The sequence below is a fragment of the Atractosteus spatula genome, chromosome 8 (assembly GCF_055471065.1).
Source record: "Atractosteus spatula isolate fAtrSpa1 chromosome 8, fAtrSpa1.hap1, whole genome shotgun sequence".
In the NCBI taxonomy this organism is placed as follows: domain Eukaryota; kingdom Metazoa; phylum Chordata; class Actinopteri; order Semionotiformes; family Lepisosteidae; genus Atractosteus; species Atractosteus spatula.
This window is the reverse complement of record NC_142713.1, coordinates 17582412-17596622: the sequence shown is the minus strand read 5'-3', so window position 1 is coordinate 17596622 and position 14211 is coordinate 17582412. Positions and strand designations below refer to the sequence as shown.

General features: G+C 35.6%; 1 protein-coding gene across 2 annotated transcripts in view; it reads right to left on the bottom strand.

The window, feature by feature from the left end:
- Positions 1 to 14211, bottom strand: part of tspan9a (tetraspanin 9a) — a 196337-nt gene that overhangs the window by 109707 nt on the left and 72419 nt on the right. The window contains exon 3 of one of the 2 annotated variants that reach the window (XM_088924056.1): positions 11698 to 11764. The exons of the other annotated variant lie outside the window; for it this stretch is intronic. The gene's annotated coding sequence lies outside the window, so the exon portion shown is untranslated. The remainder of the gene's footprint in view (positions 1 to 11697; positions 11765 to 14211) is intronic. 2 annotated transcript variants of the gene reach the window in all.

The following is a 14211-nucleotide window of genomic DNA, read 5'->3' as shown; positions in this document are numbered from 1 at the left end:
TAGCAGTCTCTGAACAGCCCATTTCTGAGGCCTGTTCCTCTTACATTAGAGACATGAGGAATTGAGACACAACTTGGTACTCTTCATAAATTGAATCCGATCAAAGACGAACCGGTGCACCGCCGGGCATTCTGGGTGAATAAACGAACGCACCCTTATGTGCAACAAGGAGCATAGCACATAGCCCACAAATGCAAAATGCAACATGAAGAAAAAAAAACTATGTGAAAACCGTCTATGGAAAAACAGATGGCTACAGACTAATGAACAAAGGCATGCCAATGCTAACCAACACACCATCCGAACGAAATTATAGCAAGCACAATTAAGTTAGAAAACTATACAGAGGTCAAACAGAGATGCCATGGCTGGCACGGAAATAATAACATCATGTAAACAGGCTTAATTTAGTCTAATATTCAAGTTAGCCCCACCTTTGATATATTTTGAGCTGGCATGCGATGTTTGGTGTACATCACAAAGCGAATACGACAAGGCTTGGCATTGAATATGATAACTCCAGAATCAGAACTGTCCAGTGTGCTTTTTTTAAATGACATTTGTTTTCCATGTTAAACTGATTAACTTTGGCGAGCTGGTATGTGAGTAGCTCAATCGATGTCACACCACAACTGGCGGGAGTTTTTACTCCAACGTCAAAAGTTTGACAGCAACTTAACCAATCATATCACATTGACCTCCCCCATTTTATTTGTTTCATTTTCTCATTTGTTAGAAACGCTATGACAATCATCATACCATCAATTTGTCTTTTAATTGACTGGGTCAGAGAGGAATTCCTCTTTGACTGGGTGAGCCAGGTTCACCCGTACCTACACCCCTGAATTGGAGTACTGACATTGCCCCCCCAATAGCGCCGACACTGGTGTGATTACCAGGACACACATTCATGTTATAGAGTGACTTTGAAGAATGATGTATCATAACAATGAGCCTATCAATGCATGCATTCCAAAAGTTTGAATATTATCATTTTATTCACTGGATGAAACAAAACACATGACACAAAAGGTTTATAATCAATAGTTTTTTTTTGCAAAATGGAGGTGGGCAGGGAAATGACCCAACGGAGTATTTGACTGAGAGATATTAACGGTACCGGTACTTAGAGATAAATGGATAACTTGCAGTAATCTACTGTCGTCTCCTAATTATACCCCAAATGCCCCAGTGGCCCCCCAGCCTGGGGGCCCTGGGCTTGAGCCCCCATAAGCCCATTCATTAATATGTCACTGGATATATTTGGACTAGAGGTCATATGACTGATCCTCCATATTTCCTGATTTAAAGGCATGGGAACAGATTCCAGCATAGAGAGTGAGATGTTTAGGCTGTTTCACACAGCAGCCATGCACGTCATTATTTCCTTGAAGAACCACATCAATTAAGAATAAATTTACATTGAAGGTTTCCTTGTGGAAATATGAAGTTGAAACATGAAAAAAACAATTTAGAAAACAAAGATTACACAGTGTGTGGCACGATCTATTAACTTACAGGTTTCACAGACTGGACATTCTCAAGAAAACAAAACTCTTTCTTTCAGTCTGAAGACTAAATTCACTTACACCAGCACCACTGTGCACAATAAACTAATCTCTGGAGACCTGTCTTGGCTACCTGCATGAAATAAGGGTTCTTTATTTGTGGTATCTAGAATGACATTCAGAGAACTAGAACTGAAGTCTCTTCATATTTTTTTGTATGTCAAGCTCGGCATTTTTATATAACATTATCAGGAATTTGTGATGTGATAAAAATGTGAAAAACGTAAAAAAATAAACATGAATAGCTATGTTCTATTGAAAGCAAATGTTTACTATTTTTCTTTTATGTCCATTCATGCAGCAACACGAATGATAACCTCTTAACTGAGTACGTATTTTTAATAAGTGTATCTCACAATGTGCACAATTGTACAAAGGCTTTTTGCCTAGAAAATGTCAGTGCAGTGATCATTTGGATGTCAGTGTACATTTGCAAGGTATGCTGCTACTGCAGATGAACTCAATTTAACTGAAGCTCCTTCAGTATACTGCCATATGTCTTTTATAAAACCTTTAGATACATATGGTGGAGAAAATTTACATTTAAAATTTTATTCGATACTAAAATGATGTTTGAATTAAATATTTCATGCCAAACTTTTGTTATGCTGTGGAGGATTTGTTTCTAGTTAAGTCTTTAGAAGAAAACAGTTTGATGTTCAGGGCATAATAAAAATAAATAAAACATGTGAATTTTAAATGCATTCCATAAAAAATAACATCAGATATAAATTTATGTTTGTCTATATTAAAACAATGGTATCAGACAACTGGGTGAACTAATAGAAAGTATAAATCCGAATGAGGAATTATTTGCTTTAAATTTGGTAAAGTGCAAGAAATGAAGGGGATTAATAGTTCAAGAGTGCTTCTCTTTATTTTCTGAAAACAGATATTTCACTATGTACTGTATGCCCTAGGAATAGTGAATAGTGCTCATAGCATTCATAGGAATAGTGATCTACACTTAACACCTACATAATCCGTCAATTTTCACTTTTCAAATCGGCTCTGACAACTCAAAGGGGTCATCTGCGAGAGATGTACTGTACAGAAATTACAGTCGAAAACCGAACCCAAGGGAAAAAAAACAAAGAACTAGGCAATTGAGTATTTACCCCTAAATGTCATGGGTATTAGGGAAAAAATTAAAGTGATAGAAGCTACTACATTAGCAAGTCATTATGATGTAATTGGAATCACATAAACATGGTTAACAGAGTAATGGAGAAAAACACAGTCTTAGTGTATAAAATCATCCCAGAGAGACAGAATAGATGGAAAGGGATGGAGGTGCAGTGCTATGAATCAAAAAGCATTGAGGCAAAGGAACTTATATGAATTAATGGTCTCAAAGTCTACAGTACATGGGTTAGACTAAACATTCAAAGGGCACAGTGTGAGCAGCATCCAATAACTATCAGTAAAGATCAATTATAATGTAGTCTTTGCAAAATTCACGTAGAATTGTACCATATTTGCAAAGGAAATGTTACATCAGGGAAGATGTTAATTTTCCTTACAAAGACTGGGAAAAACCATCAGAGACATCAGCATCAGAAGCATTAAATGGTGGACATGGACAACAATTGTTTCTTATTCGTTTTTTTTAAAGCACCTACAGAGAGAATACCTTTATCTACCTTGTCAGAGAATCAAGATACAGTAAGGAACAAAGGATGAGAAAACTATTAGGGAACTGTGATCGTAATATGGTATGATTTGAAGCAGATTTTGAATGTACAGAGAGAGATTTACAAGAGAATGCAGAGTGTGAAGGAATGAGAGAGAGCTAAGGACAAGTAAAATGTAACATGATAGATATGGAATGAAAGATATTTTGCTTGAAGCAAAGAAAAAAGAGTAAGTAAGTAAATCCGAGACTTGAAAGTGGTAGCCAGAGGGTTTAATAAATCAAGCACAAAGAAAGCACTTGAAAAATGATTAAAAATTATTAAAATAGATCAAAATCCATTTAAAGAAATGAAGCACAGCAGATTGTTAAAACAGCCAAAAAAGGTACAGGAAAGGTAGAAACTCAAACACATTAAAAGAGTTTTTAGCATTACGAAAGTAAAGGTTGAAGTAGTCTCTCATATAAGAATGAGAAGCTTTGGGAATTAAGAAATACATTATATTAATGTTTCTTTCTTGTGTTTAGCAAGGAGAAAATCAATAACAATCCACAGGCTGAGCAAAGACAAACATCTACATGGTATAATACAAAGAGTACTCTCAGACAGGAGTCATAAGTGTTACAGGTAATAGAAACACTAAAGACAAATAACCAGTTCCCCATGGTACTCTTCCTATTTTAATTAAAGAAACAAGACACCTAACTGCTTCATCAAATTAGGGAGGAGCCGTAGCTTTAATATTAATAATAATAAATAGCAAGTTGCATTTATATACTATTCATCCCAAAAGATAATGAAGCACTTTCTTATTATTTATTAAGTACTACTTATTATGATGACCCACTTATTTGATTATAAAGCATCTTGCAGCACCACTAAACAGCATTCTTTATTCTGAAATTAATTATATCTAGTTAATCTAATATACTTAGTGGAGAGCCACAGGAATTTTTTATGACCTCGCTCTTCACTTTTATAGCCGATCTAGATCTCAGTTTAGTACACTAGTCAGATTAACAGATAAGAGAGGAGAAATATCCGACGCCATAGATGCGGTGAAGGAAACTTAGTTATGTACAGTTTATTCAAGTAAGCTGTAAATTTCCTGATCTTTTCTCTAAAAAAAGTGGTGACAGGTCACACCATCTTCTAGTCCTAAATCTGGTTCAGGGGGGACCAAAAGGTCTGCTTGCTGTTTATTCTGTTGAAGCTCTCAAAACACTGATGGTAAGTGATCACTTTAACTAATCTCTTTGCTCATTTACCTATTTCTGCATTTAGTCTTTGGTTTCCAAAGTACACCTTTTAGAACTTTAAGGTGCCTCTCTTCAATTTATGATGACTGGCTGCCCTATTTCTGATTAAATAGTACTTTACATAGGATCATTTTATGATGAGCAGATACAGGTGGGAACGAAAATGTATAAGCTCCCACAATGAGCACCCCCTCCCCTTCTCCAGTAGTCCAATTAAATATATTTCAGGAAATAAGACTTGAATGAAATTCATTCAGAAACTCATAAATCAGTACAGGATTAATAGCAATTACAAACCCAACCTTTTAAGAGTTGAAAGCAATTAAAAATATGCTTCTAATGGAAAAGTGAAATAAATTAGACTATCATTAAAGACTTGGCAAGAACAAAAAGCCTGGTGTTGAGAAACACTTTACTAGATAATGTGATAACGCATTTAAAGGCTTAAAAAAACCTCAAGGCTGTAACTGGTTCCACTTAAAATTAAATTTACAGGTCTGAATACTTAGCAATCAACATATTTCAATCTTCTCGTAAGATTTTGTTGACATCAACTGTACAGTAAGTTTTCTTACTCATAGAAGTATTCAGTTTGAGTATTCAGTTTTAAAAATGTGCATGCATCATTTTGCAATTTCACAAAATGGGACACCATGGGAAGGGTATGAATATTTTTAAGGCACTGCAGATAATTGCCTAGGCCGTGAAATCATCACACTTAGCTCAAGTTCTATGTTAACTAATTTGCAAGTCAACGAAGGTCAATAAACCAAAAAAATGAGAAACAGGCAAAAAATAATACCAACTGAATGTCTATTAAAAACATCTTAACATTATGTTTCATGTTTGAAATTTTCAATTAAAGCTGTTTCATAAAATAAAAACACTACTGATGTTACAATTCCTAAGCACTTTATTTTTAATACATTTAATTCAGTTCTACACTTCTGGGAAAATTAAACAAATTGAAAGTTGTTGAAAGTCAAAATGAAAAGCAAACTTTGCTAATGAAAAAAAAGAAGCTGAAAAAAAATTAATCAGAACCATAAAACACAAACTGGGTATACCAAAATCAACAATTTGGAATACAGAGAAGATGAAAGAAACCGAGTCAAGACCAGGTCGGCCAAGAAAAACATCAGCAGCTGAAAGAGAAATTATCAGATTTGTAAAGGAAAACCCTAAAACAACTGTCAGGGAAATTACTAACAACCAGAGTGTTGGGCTAAAGGTATCCAAATCCACATTTCACAGATGACTGAGAAGAATCACAGAGGCTACACTGAAAAGATGTAAACCTCTTATAAGCACCAAGACCACAGAACCAAAACTCAAGATTAATATGTGTGCAGTAGGACAAGGATGTGCCAAAAGGGTTTTAGAACAAAGTTACATGGACAGATGAGACCACAATAAACCACCAATGTGGAGGTAAGGTTAAAGTATGGAGAAAAAATGAACTGTAGATGCTTGCATGACCGATCTCTGGAACTGGCTCACTCATCTTTATTTTTGATGTAACTCATAACGGTAGGAGCAGAATGATTTTTTAATGGATTAACATCTGAATGCATTTCAACAGAGCGTGGTAGATTCCAGTGCTGCATGATCACTTGTGATACTGCAGATACTTCATAGTTCCCTTACTTCATTGGGAGGAAAACTATTGGACATACAGGAATGAGAACCAGAAAGGGCATCGCCTACACACCATACACCCAACAGATCTATCTGGTATCTGGTATACTGGACAAAGTAATGTACAAAGATCTATCAGTCCAAACCAGCCACAAGACAATGATCACATGCATTAATGTACAGATACTGCCTGTACATTAGTATACAGACTGTGTAGTATACTGTATAGTTAGCAGTTCTGAGCAGTTCATCAATTTCCCTTCGGGATCAATAAAGTCTTATCTATCTACACCATTAAAAACAGGATACAAAACTGGGTGGTTGAAATTTAATGCTACAAACTATTTGCTTGGAACAGGAAAGCCTGGTAGCTTGCCTCGATTTGTGTGCTGTTCACTGCAGATTTTACTACATCACAAGCAGCAGGATGCTTGGGAATACCGCCTCCGATTTTTGTGAATGACAACAGGACAGCTTGAGCATATTGTTCTATGTTGAGAGTTGCACATCTACCAATACAATAAAATACCAGGTCAGAAAGCCGAGACTTCAACACATATTCAGAAACGAAATCTTATTTCATGACCTGTTCAGTGAATCCTAATCTCACAATACAATGCTATTACAAATTAGGCAGAGAATTCAGATACTAACATTTTTTACTATGCTGTGGAAAGACAGATTCATCCAAAAGTGGTAGAGAAGTCCTTTTTATGTGGAGAATAATATTATATATTATATATAATATCTTTTCATATGGAGTTTCAATTTATGTTCTCTATCCACAATAATGGAATCCCCCACCAAATGGTGTACTGTGTGAACAAAAAGAACAAAGTTCTTCTGAATATTTACTTCTCACCCCATCCCACTCTTCTTGCAGGACGACCTTCATTTCACATTGTGATGGGGGAATGGTGTGTGTTACTGAATTAATGAATGAGCAGGTTAGATGCAACTCTGTTATGATCCTTAAGTCAACCATTCATTTCCTGGCACTGAAAGAGACCCAAATTTTCTGTTAATACACCTTTTACAGTGATTTATCCAAATATACTTATCCAACCATCCTTGAAAATGAATTTTATGGGTCCAATTTTTAACAGGCCAATAAAATGTATTCAAGCACAACCACAACCCCTCCCTGAATGGTGTCCTACCTTATACTCAGACATATATCATAACCAGGAGCAAGCAATCTCACTGTGGAAAAGTTTTTTTTGTAAAGACAAATTATTTTTTGTAAAAGCTTCAATGGGGAATCATCGTTTAATAAAGTAATTGTGAAAAATGATGGATTTTACTCTGAAGAAAAAAAGAAAAAAGAGCATTTTTATCTAAAAAGACTAATCTCTGGGCATTCCCAACTTCGTAGCAGTTCTTACCTCATCCTGCAGGCATTGCATACATTGTGGAGAATGAGTCACGTTAAAAATCTTTTATTGTGGGATTAAGCACAACTAATTAATACATTTGAAGGGGAATTTGATGATAAAATTGAAACCAATAAACTGAAATTCACAATATTCATATAAGAACTTTGTAATAGATACTCTATTTTATTTTCTTTCTGAGAAAATAATGTTACAGTTTAATTTCGTAAAGAAATAGGGCTGATATACAGTACATTAAACAATAACTTCAAAGAGTGAATCTTGTTTTTTTTCTATGCAAGGTACATAATGGTAATAAATTCACATTGTCTATATCCTTAAGAAAACTCCACTCCAAGGCTACTGCTGACATAGAGTACTTTAAATTTATTCTTGCTGAATAATACCCTGCTACGTTCTATGAAAGCAGCCATGGGATCCGAGAACTGCTCCGGGAACATGAGTTTCACAATACAGTATAACTTCTTCAATAATTTGGCAAACATTACTTTCAGTACTGAATTCTTTCCTTGTGAACATTTTTAAAACAACTGCGCACACTATTCAAATTGATAATATCAAAAAAGACCATGTTCACTAGAGACTGTACTTTTATGAGGAAAATGAAATTAAGGCATGTGCAAAACTAATCTAGATGAAGCTGCAGGTTTTGTGAACTTCTGACCTTAAAGAATTAAATATATAACTGGGTTTCTCATTGCCAATGTATATCCATGAAAAGCACATCTTTGATCTTACTATTAGCAATTTTAAAAAGGTTTGATTTCAGTTTCAAAAGATACAGGTCATATTCAAATATACTGAAACACATTAACAGGAGAACACATATTTTAGTACATACTTACCAATCAAAAGCAAAGAAGGAGATGGTATCAAAACTGTAACAATCTTACAGTACTCAATATGTACAGTATGTTTTGCCTATAACCATCTCTCTGGAAGAGACCAGAGCCTTCCCATGAGCAATAAATGAGGTACAGTGTAAAGTTCCCCCTCAAGAAGACCACAGAGTGATTGAACCCCAGATACTCTATCAGCACACCTCTCTTAAACTATCTGAGCCACCCAGTCCTTTATTAAAGTATATGACATGCAAATCCATGATATACCTTCTTACTCTGTCACCTGCTTCTGCTTCTGCCAAAAAAAACCTTCAGTGATCCCCATCTACACTTGTAGTTCAGGTGGGTAGCTGCATCAGCACACATAGGCTGCAAAGGAACAAGTAATAGGTTTATTCCATGCTGAAAAAAAGAAGAAAGAAAACACAACATTTCGGCCGTGGAGCCTTCTTCAGGTATGAAGAAGGACACCTGAAAAAGGCTCCACGGCCAAAACGTTGTGTTTTCTTTCTTCTTTTTTTCAGCATGGAATAAACCTATTGCTTGTTCATATCTACAATTTACAAGAAAGCAGAAAAGTTTGGTTGCTTCTACAGCAGGCAGTGACAGCAGACAACACAGTCCAGAATGGAAGCAATGCTTGCTTCAAAGCTAAACTCTCTCAACTACAATATTGCATTAAATGCACTGAAATCTAATTCCAGAGAAAAATACTTTGGCGTATGTAATCATTCAGAGCTGAGCTGCAGAATACAAACACTTGGACAACTATCACGGGATATGGAAAAGGGGAAAACATTTACATAGTGGAATTTAATACATTTTGAAGGATCTGCTGAATGGTCTGTAGGTATGTGAAATCCAAAGACAAACAAAGTGTGGCTGCTTATGAATACATGTTTGTTACTAAAACATAGAAAACAGTGCAGTAAACTGAATTAATGATATCTGGAATAGTTTCACTGATAGAAGAATGGCATTACCTTCTGACTACTTCTTCCTACTGTAAATTTACAAAATACTACCCTTATATAACCCTGTTTCTCTAGGTATAAAATTAATACGTACACATTTATGAATTAGGTTGGTATTGTTTGGGTTTTAATTTTAACTTTTATACTCAAGAAAGAAAATCTGCTGTGTCAGCTAATCCTCCACATGATAAAAACAAAAACCTTGTGAAAACAACTTATTAAAATTCGCCAGGCTTCACAGTTTTTATTATTGCAAATGTGTTAATTTACACTGCAGAAAGTAATTCTTGATAGCACAAATATGTATAAAATCTCCCTCTCTTTCTTGCTTTCAATATGTGGATTAGATAAGGTATATACTGTAACAAACATTAATTGTTACTTCAAAGTGTAGCAATGACTTCAAATGACTATGCAAGAGACTGAATAGTTGTGCAAGGGATTGTAAGTAACATGCTGGGGTTCAATCATGGTTGCTCACCAATTCAGGGTGGACACAGCACCACTCCATAGAGAGCAGTTAACTTTGCCGAGCCAAAGCACCAATTCTTCTGCTGTGGCAAAATTCTATACCATCCAGGTTTCAAGGAGGTGATGTCATTTCTACAACATGTCCATTGCACTGGGCTCTGTTACATATGCAGCATAGGCTAGTTGGATTCTGGTAACTGTACTGATGACAGGTCCATCAGAGTGTAAATTAGTAGGCCTAAAAGCATATGATTATGGCTCTTGAAATGCCTCATCCTAACATTTAAGGTACTATCATAGCATGTTATTGACAGTAGTGGCTTGAAAATTGTATTTGAAGGGTGTTGCACAGATGTTAAGTGTAATGCTCTTATCACAAATAAGCACTCCAGTGTCTCCACTGCCCATCTTACATTTTCTCTCTTGCTTTCACATTGAGATCCAGCACATTGAAAGATTTACAGATTAAACACTTGGGAAAAACAATTTGTTAGATTTATGTACTAATGGGTTTATAATTACTTTTATAATTATAGCCAAAGAAAGGAGCATCCCTTTCAAAACAGTTACCATATGGCCTTTTGTTTGAACAATGCAGAATAACAATGCTATGCAAGATTATTTTACCAGTCTGTACAGAAACAAAATCAACTGCATTAGAAGATGGCATAGACGATATTACTGTACATGAAAAATTGATGTAAAAGCATTAAAGTTGGTAAGGGAGGGGTCAGAATCACTTCAAGACAAATAAAATCTATACCAGCAGTACTTATGTACAAGTTTTTGCTGTCCTTACAAAGGTATAACCCAGGGTGTGCCAGTGCCATATATGCAAACACAATTACATCTAAAACAGCCCCTTACATTCATTCACAATATTTTCACTTAGCAAATCTGCAATTCATGATCTACTGATGTAAGTTAGGGAATCAATAGACAATTACGAAGACCCATGAAAAGCCACACGGGGCCATCCATCCATCAATCTATATAAAAAGTGAACATAAGGAATAAATATGCAAGTAGTTTATCATAAAAATTACAGAAGGCATGTGAAGACAGCACTAGTGTACGTCTGTCTCTAAAGCTATCCTGGAGCCGGCACCATCCTTCTTTGGTATTCTTTGCAGGCTTCTGTTTTCAATTACTGCTGACCTCCTGATACCCTATCACTCCCTGCCTCACATTCTTGTGGTCAAGAGGCCGGGTCTCCTAGCAGGCTTTCCGATATTTTAGTGACCTGCTCTGTCAATAATACTGAATAATCAGGCAGCTGAAGAGCATCTGGTGCTGAACCCTCCCCCTCCTACAATAAAAAATGTCCGGAACAGGCCACAAGGAACAGATGAAGATGCTCAACACTGCAGAAGCCTTGACCGGCTCATCTACATCCCTGCTGTAGTAATCTGGAAAGACACCCAGGAGACGTGGCCTTGTGTTACAGTTTACAGACAGCATTAACTGCAGATTTGCCCATGTTATAGCACAGGACCTGCAATATTCTGTTCATCGTGTTTCGATCTGGAGGTCACAGTGAAAAGAGCTGAAAGGTTTAGGAGGGGATTTTTTTTTCTCCGTTTAAAAAAAACAAAACCAAAATAAGTGTTGTTGCTTAAATTATGAACACTTTGAAAACGGCACTCAAACTGAATCAACAAAGACAAATTGTAATTACGAGTAAATTTAACACTTCAGAAAAATGTTACCAGATGCAATAAAGAAGTTAGGTACCAATTATGTAATCAGATTGATTTATATTTGTAGCAATTAGTACTAAATTTCCTAAATTATGCTTACACTGGGGATACAGTATATATAATTGTCAAATGAAAGTCTCAATTTATTACTTTTACCTGACAAGCTTTTCCACATCCATTAAAATAATTTTGCAGGAAATACAGGAAATTATCTCACCTTCTGTTAATAAGTGAAAAGAGGGACTTTGTATGCACCACTGTTAGAAGCAAATGAGCTGTTCAGCCTGGAAAACAGAAATGAACGAATGTATCAAAGCAGTTCAATTCCTAAATAGTAATCCAGCATAAATTAGAACAAAACTAAATATTAAATAACAGACAAAACTTGTGGAACAACGGAAACTACCCCTGCATATAAAATAATCAGTACTGCATCACATCAGAGGATATTGTGGCTGATTACAGAAGCTAAACATGTAACGTCCCCAGTTTTGTAGTCATTCAGGAAGAAGCCATTCATATAAATCAGAGGTCCCTTAACCTCTTAAAAACAATTTCAGTCTTCACATAAAAATGTTAAAAAAGAAATTATTCTTCCTCTATTTTCATCATTACCATTTTCCAGTAGATACATTTTAGTTTTTGTTAATGATTTTGCAATAAAAAGACACAAGGACTTATAGTTCACTTCCAGGACAACTCCACCACCAAGTTAGAAAATGATTAATGAGACGCACTGAAACAAGAATTACAAAAGGCTTCTGCAAGCATTATCTTAATAGCTCAATCTTTTAAGGCACAGGCAGAGCTTCAGAGATTTATGATATTAAAACTAATATCTGTGTTTAATATCTATTTCATAATGAAGAATGCTATCATTTTCTTTTCATTAAAGATGAACAAGAACATAACAAGGGCCTATATTAAAAGGGTTTTCTTTCACCCATCCTTCCATTTCTCAGAAAATTATTATTTATAGCTCTAATTGGTGCTCTTTCTTGATTTGGAGTAACGTTAAAGGTTTCCAAAGAAAAAGCAGAGATAGTTGTATCTAAATTGACCATTCAAAATCTTCCCAGTTTTTTCTTCCAATATTATTTCTTTTCAATCAGGTCCCTGTCCTCTTCATGTGCAAAAATGGCAGCAGAGACAGCTCAGTCATTCTGAATGCAATTTTTGAAGGTACAGTAATTTCAGTCAATGATACAAAAAAGTAGAATGCCCCTAGGTTCTGATATAAGCAAATATCTTTGAAGAAAAAGTTAGGTTCATAAACTTAATGATCTTCTTAATCTTCACTCTCAATTTGGCACCTCCATTTAATTTAAGCAAAGTTACACATTTTTAAATCTTAAGCGGGATACTAAAAGCACATATTTGCTACTACTTTCTATTCCACGACAACTCTGTTTGGAAGGTAATTTGACAAAAATCTTACACAAGTTTTTTTTAGTTTATAGAAGTGAACTCCTTGCGGATTCACTATGTTTATTTCTTTAACATAACTTGAAGATTCATAAACAACCTTAAGAAATATATTTTTTGCAAAAAATTGAATTCTATATGTTCAAAAACTGTTGAAGACATTTTTCCATGATTTTCTCGCAGCGTCAGATTTAACGATTTTCTTCGTTTATTGAAGAGAGTTAATAACATACAGATCTTCCAGTGCACTTAAAAGTGCTGACATCCATCTAAAGATGTTACTATATAAACCCATTCAATCACTCCTGAAGCATATACTATAAACAGGCCCGACTTAATTTGGTCTAAGACACAATTATTCAGACACTGTATTATTTTAACTGTCTGGAACACTGCAGGCACAAGTGCTTCTATTGAGCTGATGACAGCAGGTCATTTACATTATAAAATATAGATCTGAAAGATAATGGACGAATTTGTAATTTATAACAGGGATCAAGTTTAAGGAAAGGGATCTTTGCTATACATGGTCATATTGATTAAAAGAGAATTGCTCACTGCAGCAGAGTCCTTTCAAGGCAAACTCTTGGGCTGTAAAAAAATAGGGTAAATGACCTTCAAGTGACTTCTGGGGTGAACCAAGCTCCCCCATCTGAACAGAAATATGGGTAAAAAGAAGCTTTAGTTGAAAATGAAGCCTTTTCATTTTAATAACGAAATACAGGTGCTGAAAACCCAAGCAAGAGCTTGTATCAGGCGTCTTAACCTGGTCTCATTACACACTTAAGATTTGCTGAAGGACTGCAGCTGCCTCTGTTGCATACCGTGTCCAGCTGTGGCTCTGACACAAAACACTTAGGCCTGGAATGAATGAAGTTAAGACCCCTTATTGGAAACATTTTTTAAAATATACCTTACATGTTTAATTTTTTCAAATGCACTCAAATTGATCATTCTAACCTACAGTACTATATTATAAGATGCTGAAAAGGGAAGAAAGAAAACACAACGTTTCGGCTGTGGAGCCTTCTTCAGGTGTCGACATCTGTAAAGGAATAGAAGGTGGTTAGAAAGCCTGCTCTTGGAACAGATCGCTGTGAAGAGACGGAATGCTGGTTTAGTAAGAGAGGGGGGCAAGTGACCCAGGGAGGAAGAGAAGGAATGACGAAGAGATCTAGAAAAAGATTTGGAGGAAGGCATAGTGGGTTGCAGCAGATGCAGGTTGAAGTAGTTCAGATGGTAGAAACACCTGAAGAAGGCTCCATGGCTGAAACGTTGTGTTTTCTCTCTTCTCTTTTCAGTATGG